Below are 15,197 nucleotides of genomic sequence, written 5' to 3'. Positions count from 1 at the left end.
GTATATAGCTATTAGCCAACAGTAGAAACAAAATAGAATTGTTAAACAATTCAATTAGTACAAAAGAAGACAGGAAAAAAGAAAGGAACAAGGAATAAATAGGATAAATAGGAAACAAACAGCAAGATGATAAATCTCTACCTCAGTATACTAATATTTTTATTAAATGTAAATATTCTAAACACTAACTAAAAGACAGATTGCCACACTGGATGAAAGAGCAATTATCTCTTTTAAAATCTACTTTAAATATGAAAATATGTTTAAAATAAAAAACAAAATTTTCTTACTTTTTCTAGCTACAGTTCCCATTCTCTGGGCCTGCTCTGTTTTTTAGCCATGCAGGTTCATGGGGAGTATAGGATTCAATATATTATCCAAGCATTCTGTCTAGGTATTAACAAATCTCCTATTCAGCAAAACAAACAAGGTAAAGACTTGCCAAAAATTTCTCCAGTGTTGAACCATAGAACAAGTATTAATTTTTCTTCTAGGCAAACAAGGAGAGAAATATTTATACAGGTGTGCTTTGTTTTGAAATTTAAATACATTATTTTTAATAACAAAAATGACACAAATTCACAGTAGAAAAATTTGGATATCTTTACAAGCAAAACAAAGAAATTAAAATGACACTATATCATGCCATCCATAAAGTAATACCTATAACATTTCAGATATTATTTATAATCAAAACTGAGCATTATATTTATATACATTTCCAAAATAAGATACAACCTTTTTTTTTTTACTCTAAAATAAATTGTGATTATGTTTTTATGTCAATATATCTTCTATAAATGTCTAATGACCATTATTTTATCATGTGGGATACTTTAATTTATTGCAATAATAATTATGGCTAATGTGTACTGAACTATGTACCAGTCCCTAAGCTAAGAGCTTTGCACGATTCATTTAGTCCCCTTCATCACTGTGTAGCACTACTAATTGCCATGGAATATTCTTTTGTATTGCCAATAGGCCAGTATTCTTTTGTATAGCCAAGTTGCCTTATTTTTCAGTAAATGCTAAATCTTTCTTTGTTACGGGATTGGCATTATGCTCCTCCTTCTACCTCTAAAATGCTGTTTCTTTGTATTCTGAGTCTCCATGTCCACCTAAAATCATATTCCACTTGTTGAATGTATCCATGACAATGTCCCTCAATTGTAATAAAAAAATAATCTCACTCATTGATCCAAATTTACTCTTGTGAATGTTTTGGGCACTTCAGCATTGCACTGTAGTATCTCCTAATCCCCTACGTTTTGTTTCTGAGTTGTATACAAGTTTTTTGTTATCCTGAGCAATGCTGTGATGAACCTCCTTGCAGGCATTTAAGTAAATTGTATCATGATCATACTGTGATTTGCCCGATGTCCAAATGTTCCCACTCACTCTGAAGACCTAAACTACATACTCAGTACATACCTGGTGTTGACTGTGAGAATGAGTTTCTCCCAGTGGCATACTGGAGCTGCCTTTTGTCATCTTGGAGGACTTGATTGTGTGTATCTCTTTCAATTCAGTATGTGGCTACTTCACCCTAAAATCAGCCATAGAGGAGTATTTACAGCAAAGAAATCAGCAAACACTACCAGTTCAGGAGTGCTTTTCCCCTTGAGGGATATACTCATTTATCAGTATATCCCCATACTGTATTAACTTATTGATGAGTTAATACACATATCTTGTATGCAGTACCACACAGTGACTCAGTTGGCATAATTCCTAATCAATATAGTGTTGTCTACCAGCCAAGCTGTCTGCAACATAGCAATGCTGAATATATAGTGTGCCCCAAGGTCACACAGGCTATAAGTGGTAGAGTCAGAACTCTAATCCAAAATGTTCTCTGTCTCCAAGACCATGTTCCTCTGCTCCATCCTGCTGTTTCTAGACACAGACTCCATGGCTTTATCACCTGACCAGCTATGGGACTGTTAGGCAAGTTACCTACCTTTTCTATTCCTAACTTTCTTCATCTGCTAAAAAGGAGTAAGAATAGTATCTACTGCATTGTGGTATTGTGAGGATTAAATGAAATAACAAATCCAAGAAACTCAACACTAGTGCCTGGCACATTAACGAGTGCTCAATAATTAATTATTATTAATACACATATTTAAAGCATATAATGTGATAAACCAGAATATTTTATCTAGCAATTATTTATCTTTTATCTCACAGTGTTCTTTTAAGGTAAAGAATGTTCAACAGTTTCATCTTTTAAAAAATTTTAAAATATAATTGAGCACAGAAATTCTACTTTTTAATAGCTTATACATATTTCAGCATATAAGTTATAGTTCCATTAAAGAAGAGCTATTTACCAGTTCATTTAGTACATCAAGTTCCCATAAAAGCATAGGAGCCTTAAATATCTGAAGTGGTTTCTTTTTTATAAATTACAGTACCATAATCTGAATACTTTAATTTTAGCTAGTCAGTAGGAATCTGGTTGATGCTACCTTGGACAGAGTCCCCTTTGATTTCTCCTTATGAGAAAGCATGTACTGTGGACATAATATTTTTAGCATTTTAAGGAACCTATCTTGATAAATGGAACTACTGGCTTTCATTAGAGACTCTATTTTGACCAAATTTGCTTAAAATTAGTTTAAATTCTCTCTTAATTCCTCTGTAGTTGATAGTGTGGAAGAAGTTTTAGGGACATGATTATAAAACAAAGACATGGAGTTCCTGTTGTGGCTCAGGAGTAACCAAACCTGACTAGCATCCATGAGGATGAGGGTTCAATCCCTGGCCTCGCTCAGTGAGTTAAGGATACAGTGTTGCTGTGAACTGTGGTGTAGGTCACAGACATGGCTGAGATCCCGAGTTGCTGTGGCTCTGGCATAGGCCAATGGCTACAGCTCTGATTGGACCCCTAGCTGGGAACATCAAGACAAAACAACAAACAACCCCCCCCCAAAAAAAAAAAAAAAACAACAAAGACAGCAACAGACTGAAAAGAAGAGTGCCTGGCATATAGTAAGCCCTCAACACATATTTACTGAATGAATACTTACTCAATCTGCAGTGATCACTGGGGTAATACATGCATACACACCCAGACATAAGCACATAACTGATATATTTGATATACACAGAGTAAAATAATAATCAATAAATCAGTATAAATCTGAAATAAAGTTGTACTGTGTATCATCATTGTATTTCTTGTATTTCATGGGAACAACATTGTGACATATAAAGGGCTTAATCATTTTCTTGATGTTGTCTGGCATCCCCGACACTGAATGTTAAGTAATGGGAAATTGACCTGAGAGGTCATTCATGGGAAGACAGAATTGCTTCCTGGTAATCCATGGTGCCCTTTCTTTGCAATTCATCTGGATGGCAAAGAGCTAGTCCTTTCAGTCAGGAACATTTTACTCCATTGGTACCCAGGCTCTAATGAGATAGTCTGAGAACAAACCCAAAATGTGAAATTTCAGTAGTATTCTTTTTGTTGTTTTCTAGAATTTATATTTCAATGGCCTTTCCTCTGATACTTTAGTGACACTTTAAGACATTTTCTAGTTTTTTGTCAAGTTTTGGCAACTGTAGGCAATTCCTCCCAGCACATATTCAACTTGCCTCTCAAGTCTGTCCCAGGTTGAAAAATCTTACCTACTGAAGGTCCTAGCCAGACTGCTAAAGGTCAGGGGCCAGTAAGGCTTTCCTCTTTTCCCAAAGTTCCCTCAGAGACTTCGCAGCTTAGTTTGCTACAGGAAACAAAAGTACCAAAATAAACAACAACAACAAAACAAACCAGGATAAAATCATAACTTGAAGTCCCATAAAGCACCTAGGGTGACCTGACCCAGCCTAACAGAGACCTCCAACAGCTCAAAGACACTCAGGGCTATCCTGTTCTTCTCACCCTCCTTTATGCTCATCCTGGGCCAGATGAACTAGACAAGAAAGGATGCTGGGAGGTTCTTTAGCTAGTTGTGTCAAGAAACAGGGGGAAGTTTTACGTGCCAAGAAACCTAAGTTCTTCCCTCTCTCTGCATCACTTGTGAAATGAAGTACCCATTTATTTCACTTGTCTGGGCCTCAGTCCCCCCAGCTAAAAAACCAAAAAGGACAATGTGGTTTACCAAAAAATAGTGAACCGTATATGGTCCTTAAGGTTTGCAAAACTGCTATTTTAACGTTTACAAAAATCCTACGATTTACAGAGCATTTATGGTGTTCTGGGAGTTGCTCTAACTCCTTCATATATGTTTTTTCATTTTGCTTTCACAATAGCCCATCCTGCTAATGTGATTCCTACTTTATAGATGAGAAAACTGAAATTCATGAATAGAAGGAAGAACTAGGATTCGACCCCAGGTTAGGCCAGCATGTTCCAAATCCCACATCCTTACCTACTACCCTGAGCTGTGCCTGACACACTCTTCATGTTTCTGTAGCACCTGACAGTATCTTAAAGCACAGACAGACCAACGTCTCAGGAGATCCTCTAGATATTCCTCTAAGTGTCCTTTTTACAATCTTGTGTCCTCTCATCCACTGGTATTAACAATCAGTTCTATATTATGTTCGATGGCAAACATCCCTGCACACAATGAAGTTGCAGGATCTTATCTGGTCATTTCATTTGTGCAAGCAAGGTTCTATGGAGTCCGGACATCTGTGACTCATCCGTCAGTTCTGGAATCTCTTTCAAAATTTACTGATCTCCTGACAGGAATGAGCAATGGCTTCACAGAAAATGGGAAGCTTTGAACCTTTGCCAAAATCTCAACCCCAAACGAAACCCAAGTGCTTATGCTGAGTTATGTTGGGTAATAACTTTGTTCTTCTGGCTCCTGCAGAGTAAAGATGGCCCTCCTTCCCTTCCTTTGGGCTTAATGAATGACAAATTAAAGTGAGCCAAACACGCACCTTGCAAGGAGGAGCTGCCAGCCACTGATTTCTGATCTAATAGCCTTAGGATTTCCTCTGACATGGTTAGGCCTGAGACAGTCCATTTAGAGGAAAAGCAGTTAAGGAAATCTGATAAAAATCTTCCATTACTGCTAAGGCAGAGGTTTTTAGGAGGCTGAGTGGGAAAGAAGGAAGAATGTTCTTTGGTTTCTATGGGACCCAGGCATGAATCTCACTTCTTCCATTTAGTAAATGTGTGTCTTTATAAAAGTTATTCGGCCTCTCTGAGCCCTATATTTTTCATCTATAAAATTGGAATAATGATTACTTATCAATAGATTTCTTGAGAGGATTAAGTGAATTTAATTGTTTAAGAACTTAATATATTTGTTATCCCCAAACTCTACAAAATTATAGGAATTTTAGAGATTAAAAAGACATATGATATTGAGTACAGATATCTGATTTTATAGACTAGAAAGGTAAAGCCCAGGGAATTAAAATTCAAAATCGTATAATTAAGTTCAGTGGCAATCTGGTCCATTCTGTTTGTGGCCATCTAGACATTTTGCAAATCCTGCATATAAAGATACACTTGTGCATCAATCAATGCAATTTGTAGAGTACCCTTTATGTGCTTAGCCCTATGTGAAGAACTGTGGAGAATTTTTTAAAAGTCTCAGGCATTATCAAAAATAGGCATTAGGACCTTGATTTTTGCAGTGTTCTGAGCTTTCAGTTTAGGGATGATAAATTAAGTAGAGACATGTTACATTACATCAGGGAAGTTACCATTTAGTTGAGACAACATTAGTCTATATAGAACAAGCAAAGAACCATGTAAGGTGGCTTCTATAAGTGCAAAGAGTGTGGTTTAGATGTGTAAATAGAAGACGAAAGTAAGTAGATATGAGAGGAATTGGAAGAGGCTTACTTAGCCTTGAAGGAGTCTTCTGTTATGAAGAGATAGGCATGGGACAGAAGTAGGAACAGGCTACTTTCCAATCGAAAGAGTCACTTTACCGGAAGCTTTGGTTGCCCACTCTGATGATGAAAATGAATTAGCTCCTAAAAATTATGGGGGGATTATACTAGATGATAAAAATTATGCACTTAGTACAGGACCTGGAACATGGCGAGAACTTACTTAATACTGTTTCATGTTCACAAATATTGTGAGGTACGTACAACTGTTCTCTCCATTTTATCATTAAGGAACCTGAGTTAAGTGCAAGTATATATGCACTGTGGTGAATTTTGGTCACTAGCATTTGAGCAAAAGTGATATGGGTTACTTCTGGTAAAAAGTGGAAAAGAGGAGTTGCCATTGTGGCTCAGCAGAAACAAATTCAATTAGTAGCCATGGGGTTATGAGTTTGATCCCTGGGCTTGCTCAGTGGGTTAAGGATCCAGCATTGCTGTGAGCAGTGGTGTGTTTCGCAGACGCAGCTTGGATCCTGCATGGCTGTGGCTGTGGCATAGGTCAGCAGCTGTAGCTCATATTAGACCCCTAGCCTGGGAACCTCCACATGCTGCGGATGTGGCCTTAAAAAGCACACACACACAAAAAAAAAGTGGAAAAGAAATGGGGGCACCTTCTCTCCTATTTGCTGGCTTAATGGAGAGTGATCAAAAGACTAAAAGGAGGATGGAGCCACAGGATGGAAGAAGCCTGAATCCCTTAATGACCACATAGAAAGAAATCCAACCAGAAACAGCCCCTGGTGGACTGGAACACAAATATGAAATAAGCTTTTATAGTGCAACCACCAAGATTCCAGGATTTACTTGTTATAACCTCTAACATTAACTAACTAATACATTTACTAAGGTTTTGTTATGTTTTGTTTTGGTTCTTTTGTCTTTTTAGGGCCGCACCGCTAGCATATGGAGGTTCCCGGTTTAGGGGTTGAATCAGAGCTGTAGCCACCAGTTTATGCCACAACCACAGTAATGCCAGATCTGAGCCACATCTGTGACCTACACTACAGCTTACTGCAACACCAGAACCCACTGAGTGAGGTCAGGGGTCGAACTTGCGTCCTCATGGATACTAGTCAGATTCGTTTACACTGAGCCATGATGGGAACCCCTAAGGTTTTTGTTTTGTCTTGTTTTGTTTTTAAAGACGGAATTGGGACACACTACAATACTTGCAGCAATAGCATTTAAGTTGGGTAGTGGATAGATATGGAATTTAACTTCTAAATTTCTTGACTTTGGGGAAGACAAAGATATTAAATCTAGCCTCTGATATATTGCAAAGACATACTGTAATCACCTAGGTACCCCTAAAGAACAGAAACAAGATAAAAGATAAAAATTATTAGAATTATTAGTAAGATAAAAATAATTAGTATAAAAACAAATCCATAAGGGAGGGTCTAAGAGAAAGCACAAAATATGATGGTAAACATAAATATATCAGCAATTGCATTAGATAGAAATGGATAAATATCCTAAATAAAAGACAAAAATATCAGAATGGATTTTAAAAAGCCAACCATATATTATTTATAAGATATATATCTATAACACATAACTATAGAATGGTTAAAAGTAAAAGGATGGAAAATGCCATACCAGGGAAATTCTAATCAAAAGACAGCCAGTGTAACTACATTGTCATCAGACCAAGGGAACCTAAAGTCAAAGGACAAAAATGCTAAAGATAAAGAGGAAATTTTCATAAAGATAAAAGATTGTACTAACCAGGGAGATAGAATTATTTGAAATTTGTAGTGGTATACAAAGCAAAAATTTACAGAACTACCAAGAGAAAAAGAAAAATCTACAATAATTGTAGAAGTAACTGACAGCCAAACCAACAACAATACCAACAATAAAATAGTAAATATATGGAAAATGTGAACATGATTAACAGACTTGGTTTAATTGATAAATAGAGAACACAATGCCTAGCAACTGTATACTGTGCATTCTTTTAAGATAGACAGAATATGAATAATTTAATCTATATTGAGCCATAAAGCAATGCTCAACAAATTTCAAAGTATTGAAATTACAAAGAAGGAAAGAAGTTAAAAAGACAAGAATAGGAATGAAAAACAGAAAGAACACATAACAGAGAACACCAACAAAGCCAAAAGTTTATTCTTTAATAAGTTAATAGTTTAAAAATATTTAAAACTAGTGAGATTGATCAAAATTAAAATAAAAGAGGAAAGGGTGGGGGAAAAAACTGTAACTGCAATGTATACATCTAAGGATGACCTGACCCCCTTGCTGTACAGTGGGAAAATAATAAAAAATAAATAAATAAATAAAAAATAAAGGAGATGTTACAAATAATCATTATCTGGAATGAAATGGAAATACACTAATTGTGGTAATGCCAAATAGATAAGGAAATATTATAAATAATTTGGATAAAAGCAACAAATTTCTAGAAAAAATATAACTAAAAATGACTCAAGAATAAGCAGAACTGAATATTTACATTACTATGAATAAAAGTAAAGTAGTAGTCAAACTTTTTTCCACGAAGAAAAGTTTAGACACAATTTCTTCACCTATAAGTTCTAAAAATATTTAAAGAAAAGATCATATCAATTTTCTATGATATTTTCCAAAGAACAGAAAAATAGTGTAAGACCACCATAACTTTGCTACCCAGATTGACAAAGACAATTCAAGAAAATTGCAGAGAATCTCATTCATAAATACTGATGAAAATGTCTGAAACAAAATTAACCAACCAAATCAAGAAATTCATAAAAACTGCTAGAATATATCATGACTAGGTAGGATTTATTCCAGAAATACAAGGCTGATTTACATCAAGAAAACAAATTAAATTAATGCAATCACCATATTAACAGTTTAAAGGAAAAAAATACCCAACTCAATAAAGTGACAACCCTTTATAGAATTCAAAATTCATTTGTAATTTTAAAAAATTACTAGCAAATTATATATATATTGGTGAACTACTGACATAATAATGCAATGTAACAAAATGCCAGGTCACCTGATAGTGGGCTAATCTAAAATTGTTCATTCAGGCTTTATTTTGAGTTTTTGGTGGATTCAAGTATGTTCATATCTGGACTATTAGACTATCAAAGATGTGTTCTTTTGCTAGCAGGAGCAACAAAAGAGTAAGCAGAAATACTGATTACCTCCTTATGCTTAGCCTTGGAACTGGCACACAGTCATTTCTGTGAATATTCTACTAGTTAAAATAAGCATATAGTCAAACTAAGTATCCCTGGGTGTGGGGAAATGCCACCTTAAGTGGGAAGAATTTCAATGTCACGTTGCACTTTTTGCAAAGTCATGGACACGGGGAAAGCGGGAAAGTTAGGAATAATCATTCAGTTTATCATATTAGATAAAGAAGAGAACTTCCTTTAACTGATAAAGGATGTCTACAAAATATATTAAAAATCTCAGCAATTAACATAGGCGATGATTGAACAGTTTCCCTTTGAGATAGGGAGAAAATAAAGATGTCTGTATTACCACCTTCACTAAATATTTTCATTAGACATCAGAGATCTTACCTAACACAGCAAGAGAACAAAAAGAAATAGCATAATTTTTGATGAAGAAGAAATAAAACTGTCATTTTTGTTTCAGATGTGACTCTATATTCAGAAAATCTGAAAGAATCTACAGATAAATGATTCGAATTATTAAGAGTACAGTTAAGTTTGCTGGGTTAAAAGATCTACATATACAGAAATCATATACTGGCAATGAATCTTTTTTTTAAAGATATAATTAATGCCTTAACAACTTAGGAATGCATATAATGAAATATGTTCAGAATCTTTCAGAGAAGGTTATAAAACTTTACTGAATGACATTAAAGAATAACTAAATTAGAAAAGTATATGGTCTTTTTTATATTTTTTATTGCAGTTGATTTACAATGTTCTGTCAATTTCTGCTGTACAGTAAAGTGACCCAGTTATACATATATATATATATATATATACACACACATTCTTTTTCTCACATTATCCCCCATCACATTCCATCACAAGTAATTACAGTTCCCTGTGCTATACAGCAGGATTTCATCACTTGTCCACTCCAAATGCAATAGTTTGCATCTACTAACCCCAAACTCAAATATTAATTGTTCCAAACTGATCTATATCGTCAATGCATCCCAAGTGAAATCCAGACAGGGTTTGGGGTTGAATTTAAAAGCCAGAACCAAAATGTGTAGGGCTAGAAGCCATGTCTTTTAACTGTATGGAGAGAGGGGATCCTGGGAAGTCAAGAGGAGCTGATGTTCCTAAGAGATGCCTGGATAGAAAGGCAGGGTCATTGGTGCCTTGGAAGAGCTCTATAAATCCATATGGAAAGGGGGGGCAGAGGCTTTTTATGGTTGAGGCGAGAAAAGGGGGGCAGAAGGTTGAGAATAAATTTCCAGAGACTTTTGACAACAAACTGGCCAAAAAAATCATGAGTCATCTCAGTGAGAGTCTGAACCAAGATTTAAGTTAAGGAAGAAGCAATTTATTCACATCTTAAGATTATATTCAGAGCTAGGATTTATGCAAAAGGTCGAGATATTTGATTAAACTTTTTAAAAATAAAAGGTACTTACTTCAACGAGCCTTAAACAATGAACGGTCTAAGAGTAGCCCTATATATCTTCTCATTTAAGTTTGGCTGTGTCAATTACAACTTGTTCTTTTGTAAGAGAAGATGCCTCTGTCTCCCTCTAAGTCACCAGTTCTCAACCTTGGTTCCACTGGAAGTAAGCAGGAAACTTTAAAAAATCCTGATACCCAGGGCACACCAGCCCAATCAATGAGAACCCCTGAGAGTGGGTCCCAGGCATCAGTACTTTTCCAAGTTTCCCAGGTGATTCCAATACATAGTCAATGTGGAGACCCTTTGCTCCAAGTAAAGCCGAGTCTTCAGTGTCTGTGGATTACTAAGTTTTCTGAGCCCTCATCCAAACCAATTAAACCAGAATCCTGGGAGGAAGCCAAGGCATTGTGATTAGTTCCAACACTCCCCAGGTGATTCTACTGTGCTGACAGGGATGAGAACCACTAGTTTTAGGCCTTCTGATGGTATCAGCCACCACACACAGCATTGCCAATACCTCCCGGTGATTTTCAACAACCGTGGGTTCCATTCTTAAGCATTTGGATAGCTCTTTGAGGGGTGAAATGACTAAATATGACAAAGAAAATGTATTGGGGATGTAGTGAAGAAAAAGGATATACTACTTGTCTTCAGGTGGGAAAAAAAATCCCGCATACACATTCCAGTTTCTGGTAAATTGTGGGTGGTCCTGGACTGCCAAACTCTGTATAAAGGACTCTAACATCATGAAGGGCAATTTATTAAGGTACAATGCATGTATACATCTTTTCTTCCAACCCTCAAATACAGCCCAGTCATATGAACCATATAGCACCTCTCCCATTCTCACAGCTTGGGAAAAGAGGAGAGGGGAAGGTGGTGATAATAGAAGGCAACATCACACCAAATATTATAATAGTCCTGCCAGCCCTGTCGTACCTGAGAAGTGTAGTTCACACTCACAGGAGCAGCACAGCAAGTTACGCTCCTCCGGCACCTCCTTGGCAGGCATGTAACTCCTAAATGACTTAGCAAAATCCGGAGCCTACAAGGCTATAGCACTTATTTACAGCTGAAAACACTTAGAGGAATCATCTGAGGACCCTGCAAAATACATGGTTCTGCGTGGTCCCTCCCCACGTGCCCCTTCACCAGATGCCAGTTCACAGGGCAAGTTCAAGCTGCAATAGCACGCATTCAAAGGACATCTAATTAATAATCTACGTGTTTGAAAACGCTTCACTGTGTTTGTGGTTTATAAAGTTCTTTTGCAGATATTATCGCAGCCATGATAGATCCAGTCATTCTCTGTTTTGTTTTTACTATGAGGATGCAGGTTTCCAGAAAGATGAGGAAGTGGCTGAAGGTCACATCGCTAGTAAGTCCAGAGCTGGGATGTAAAATTGAGTCTTTTCCACTAGAATCCATGTTTTCCCCTCTATTATAATAGGTGTATACATGACATCAAAACAGTGTCTTGTGAAGTGCAACGCACACTCTCGATGATTCTTAATGAAGGAACGATGCAAGTAAAACAACAGCACAGCACCTAGCACATAATAGGGACTCGATGCATAGACTTGCTTCTGCTCCTTTTTATCCATATATTGTTTACTGCTCTCCTTCCCGAAAAGATTTCAGTAGATCATAACTTTTATGATCTAACCATTCAGGGGCGTGAAGGAAGGTGGAGTGCAGGAGCTGAGCAAAAGGAGAGCATGGGGCTTGGCCTTTTCAGGCACAGTGACCGTGCTTGCTGGCCCAGTGAGTGTACTGCACTGACCAACAAGCTGGCTGACTTTCTACCCCAGCTGGGAAAACAGGGTCTGGAAAATGGGTCTAAGTAACCTCACTGAGCCTACAAACTCAGGTTCAATTTTCTCCCCTTTTTTCCTTTCCCTCATTCTTTTGCTGTAAAATAACACCATCCTTATTTTTTTGCAGACCTTGTGTCTTAAAAAAATTAGGATGCGGAGTTCCCGTCGTGGCACAGTGGTTAACAAATCCGACTAGGAACTATGAGGTTGCGGGTTTGATCCCTGGCCTCGCTCAGTGGGTTAAGGATCCGGCGTTGCTGTGAGCTGTGGTGTCAGTTGCAGACCTGGCTCGGATCCCACGTTGCTCTGGCTGTGGCGTAGGCTGGTGGCTACAGCTCTGATTCGACCCCTAGCCTGGGAACCTCCATATGCCATGGGAAGCGGCCCTAGAAAAGGCAAAAAGACAAAAAAAAAAAAAAAATAGGATGAAAATTACCTTTATTTATTTATTTATTTATTTTTGTCTTTTTGCCATTTCTTGGGCCACTCCTGCGGCATATGGAGTTTCCCAGGCTAGGGGTCTAATCGGAGCTGTAGCTGCCAGCCTATGCCAGAGCCACAACAACGCGGGATCCGAGCCGCATCTGCAACCTACACCACAGCTCACGGCAACGCTGGATCGTTAACCCACTGAGCAAGGGCAGGGATCGAACCCGCAACCTCATGGTCCCTAGTCGGATTCGTTAACCACTGCGCCACGACGGGAACTCCGAAAATTACCTTTAAAGTAAATAGAAGGCATTGGATACTCTGTGATCATATAGCCCATAATCTTAGATTACTGACCACAGAGATCAATTTATTTTTAAAAGGTGCCACTGCTTCTTTTCCTTGGTCTTATTTAGCAAGGAGAATTTCTTTTTTTATTGAAGTATAGTTGATTTACAATGTTGTGTTAATTTCTACTGTATGGCAAAGTGATTCAGTTATGCATACTTTTTAAAAAATACTCTTTTCCCTCATGGTTTATTGCAGAATACTGAATATAGTTCCCTGTGCTATACAGTAGGACCTTGCATTAATAATAATAATTACTATTATTCTATAGTAATAGTTTGCATCTGCTAATCCAAAACTCCCAATCCATCCATTCCCCTGCCACCCTTGGCAACCACAAGTCTGTTCTCTATGTCTATGAGTCTATTTCATTGATAAGTTCATTTGGGTCATATTTTAGATTCCACATACAAGTGTTTTCATATGGTATTTGTCTTTCTCTTACTGACCTACTTCACTTAGCATGACAATCTCTCGGTCCATCCATGTTGCTGTAAATGGCATTATTTCATTGTTTTTATGGCTGAGTAGTGTTCCATTGACTATATATATGTATCACATCTTTATCCATTCTTCTGTCAATGGACATTTAGATTGTTTCCATGTCTTGGCTATTGTGAACAGAAGAATTTCTTTCAGAGTTTCTGGGTTTCCACATGAGGAGGGCTATTCTTTTTAGTTCAGGTGTCCCAAGCTATCCGGTTCATGCTTGTGCCTAGGTTTCTCCTTACAATGGACTTTTCCTGATGGACTCCAGGCAAACAGGACCTCTGAGGCCTTCTGTGCCTCATTTTCAAGACTTGTTCCTATGACCTTTTGTCAGTCATACACCATATATTTCAGATCCTAAATAGCGTCAGTTCAGTCCCCTCCTCTCTACCCCTGGCCCTACAGCACCAACCTCCTCCTAACTTGCTTCCCCAAGCATTCCCCTTCCAGGCCACACACCCCTCTTCAGATTTAAGATTTCATTCTGGCCATGCTCCTTCCTTGGTAGACATACTTTGGTGATTACCACTGTCTAGAGATGAAAGTACCAGCTCCTTAGCACAGAATGCAGGCTTTTCTATGACCGGGCTCATTTTTAACACTCCACCCTCACTTCCTCTCACTTCATCCTTTCAATTTTATTCTCCAGAAACAGTACTCTGCACACACCACGTTCTTCAACCCCTGTTTCCCTTCTCAGTATGTCTTCTTACCTATATAATGACCTACTCCATTCTTCATTTGCTCAACTCTCATTCAGCTCTGATGCTGTCTTTTCTAGGAAGCATTCTGGCTACGTCACTCCCTTTCTGCTACTGCTTCCAGAAAACATTATCCATCCTTCTGCCATAGCATACCCGCTATGAAGTTGAAATTTTGTCTTTGTCATTAGGCTACAGAGATCAGGGGCTATTCTTAGTATCCTCAGCCTCTAGACCTCTGAAGTAGGAGACCTTCACACAGATTGCCTGCATCTCTTGGTAGACTTAGACACAGATTTAACAGTTAGCAAGGGAGCCAAGCAATTGCTTAAATGGCATGATTTGCAGGCAAAATGGCAGGAAAAGTCACATCTCACACCAATTTCATGGATAAGAGGCAGCTACCTGGACCCGCTCCTCTGACACTTGTGAAGTTTGTAGTGTGAAAAATAGTATGATTGGTGATGCCCATCATTGGGACAGGTCAAGTGTCGGTAAGCTCCCATTTTGGACAGAAGGGACAAGAAACTAACACTCATGATCATTGGATCATCTAACAATACACATAAGGCACTGAAATTATTTTGCTTTTTATGCTTTTATTTTTGCTAATACTCATCAGACTTCTTACCTGTTACTAATCCCTATGTTACTAATAACACACTGGTTCTCAGAGACACTGTAACTTTTGAAAATCATGATTGAGGTAGTGGAATATTAAGTTAAGGGAGTTGGTCTGGAATCCCAACTCTTCTCCACCTAACTTAAAGACCCTGGCTCTATTCATTGTATCAGGCTCTGTCTTCCTTCAAATTGGAGCCATCCAAATCTACTCTGGCTACAGATGATGGAGACACAGCCCCCTGAGCATGTTGCACTGGGAGATAGCCTCCTCAACGGCCCTCAGCTGTATCAGAGAGCTTGTCCACGCCTCTGCCTCTCATGGTCATGATAT

General features: G+C 37.8%; 1 long non-coding RNA gene across 1 annotated transcript in view; it reads right to left on the bottom strand.

The window, feature by feature from the left end:
* Nucleotides 1-11,475, bottom strand: part of LOC110260990 — a 70,830-nt gene extending 59,355 nt beyond the window's left edge. Inside the window, exons 1-2 of the long non-coding RNA XR_002344660.1 lie at nucleotides 11,398-11,475; nucleotides 1,435-1,549 (exon numbers count right to left, since the gene is read on the bottom strand). This is a non-coding gene — a long non-coding RNA (uncharacterized LOC110260990). The remainder of the gene's footprint in view (nucleotides 1-1,434; nucleotides 1,550-11,397) is intronic.

Source organism: Sus scrofa, chromosome 1 (assembly GCF_000003025.6).
Source record: "Sus scrofa isolate TJ Tabasco breed Duroc chromosome 1, Sscrofa11.1, whole genome shotgun sequence".
NCBI lineage: Eukaryota > Metazoa > Chordata > Mammalia > Artiodactyla > Suidae > Sus > Sus scrofa.
Note: the sequence above shows the minus strand (reverse complement) of the source record. Positions and strands in the feature narration are given on the sequence as shown.